General features: G+C 37.8%; 1 pseudogene; it reads left to right on the top strand.

Annotated features, from left to right (window-relative positions):
• The first annotated feature begins 392 nt into the window (after window positions 1-392).
• LOC122911037 lies at window positions 393-482 on the top strand (annotated as a pseudogene).
• The last annotated feature ends 1,763 nt before the right edge of the window (window positions 483-2,245 follow it).

Below are 2,245 nucleotides of genomic sequence, written 5' to 3'. Positions count from 1 at the left end.
TTTGGTATAAAGGTTGTGAATCAGAGCACTGGTTCAGGCTATCTTTCTTGCATAGGGCCAAGGAGGGCAAAGGTTTCACATCACATATGACAACGAAAAGAAAGCTTGGAAACTGACCACCTGTCTTCACCACTGTAAACTGTGAAATTGGGCAGATTATTTAGTTCTCTATGCCCTAATTTTCTTACTTGCAAGTTGGAGAGAAGAGTACTCTGTTTTGAATTAGAGTTGTCATGCAGATTGAATGAGGTAACTCAAGCATAGCATTCAGGAGGATGAGGGAAACCAGGAACTCTTGTGCACTTTTGTGGGCGTGAAGTCTGGCACAAAGCAACACAGAGAGTAAACCAGCAGAACTTAATTGGATTAAGCACTAAGGAAACACTTGTGCAGTGTTCGCTTTGGCAGCACACATTCCAAAACTGGAACGATGCAGAGAAGATTAGCTCGGCCCCTGTGCAGGGATGGTACCCATATACGCGTGTGTGCGCGCGCGCGCACACACACACATTATGCCTTCGTGGTTCTGTTCTTAGAAATGGAGCCTAGAGAAATTTTCACATAACATCATAGGACAAGTTAAGTGTCTTCAATTAAATAAGGATGAAAACTGACGTTTATGACATTTCTACCAGGTGGCAGACACCCTACAGAGGTTGCTTCATTTAATCCTCAAGGCATCCTTATAAGATTATTTTATCTTTAATAATTGGGAGAAATGATTCTCTGTGAGCTTCTATAACCTGACAAGACACTGTACTGAAAAAGGGGAAAGCTGGGGCTCAAACTCACATCTAAGTTTTACTCCATTCCAATGTCTCATACAGAGTCTGAAAAGGATGATTATCTCTCTTTGTTTCCCTCATAGATGGTAGTGCAGAGGAGTTCATATATCACATGACTTTCCAACTATGTCTCTGTGTCCTCTTCTCTTTTCATATATTAGCCCTTCTTCATCCAATCATCCCCTCCATTCTTTATAATCTCATTTCATTGAAGATATATATATATATATATATATCTTAAAGGATAAGAAAAATTCAGTTATACCAACATTAATAGTTATACAAATTAAAGAGATTGGAACATCAGCTACTATTTAAAACGGAACAGATCAACTGCATTTTCAGACGTCAGTCAGGTCAGACAATTCATTTCCTTCTTTTTTGAAGTTGACTTAGCTGAATAAAGCATTCTGGTTTTTAATGAGAGGACTTTAGGACAAGGTCCAAGTTCACTGATTTCTGTTCTATCCATACATTTTCTCACTTACTTTTCTAAGAAGAAACTCTCTTTTTTAGAAGAAACTTTCTTGTAAAGAAGAAAATGGAACTTAAATTTTCACTGATTAAATAATTTCTCCTCTCAGGTAAAGGACACTTGTCATATGGCTACATGTTTTAACTAATGGATTGGTCAGTCGTTTTGAGTTTTCAGGTGACATTAACTTTCCAAACATTGATTTATCATATATGATCTGATGATGATTTGTGTTGCAAAGGTCCCGTGGACTGCTTCCAAACACACACACACACACACACACACACCACACACACACACGCAAGCACACAAACACCCCATCCTTGGCCATAGTTGCATAAAGATGAATTAGACATAACTTGTAGGTTATGGCACAAGAGAGCACAGAAAGTGGTTCACAATGAGTTTCATTATGAAAGAATAATGCTATGGCCAAAAAGAAAAAAAAAATAGAAGAGGGATGGAATAATAATAAATGCTCTTCATTTGTATTTGGTGCTGGGCTCTGTGAATTATTTATGTTTCTGGGCAAGGCCTGGGAAGTATTTCAATGAAGCCTAATTTGTCAAGGTTACTTCTACTTCACCATATTTTTCCTAACTATATCTTTCTGGATAGTACCACACATAAATATTTTCATTGTGTTGTGCATTTATTTGCAATATTGATGGCACTGTAAAATGTGGGGTATTAGCACCTCTTTAACCAATGTCAGGCAAGAATTAAGATCGGAAACACCAGTCTCTTCCTTTTAGAAATATGGAGGTTAGCTTTGATTATTATTCAGCTTTTGTGGCTGATGAGCCAGCTATAAGTCATACTGTGGAAAATTTATTGTCTAGAAATCATGCTACTGAATATTTTATCTTACTGGAAATGTGCTATGTAGGGGCTGCATCTTTAATCAAGTACACGGTGGTGTTGCAATCCCTTGGTTGAAACATGAAAACGTTGAGGTTAAGCAAAACTAAAGGCCTGGCTTCTG

Source organism: Neovison vison, chromosome 6 (assembly GCF_020171115.1).
Source record: "Neovison vison isolate M4711 chromosome 6, ASM_NN_V1, whole genome shotgun sequence".
Classification (NCBI taxonomy): domain Eukaryota; kingdom Metazoa; phylum Chordata; class Mammalia; order Carnivora; family Mustelidae; genus Neogale; species Neogale vison.
The sequence above is the reverse complement of the archived record's forward strand: the minus strand, read 5'-3'. Positions and strand labels throughout refer to the sequence as shown.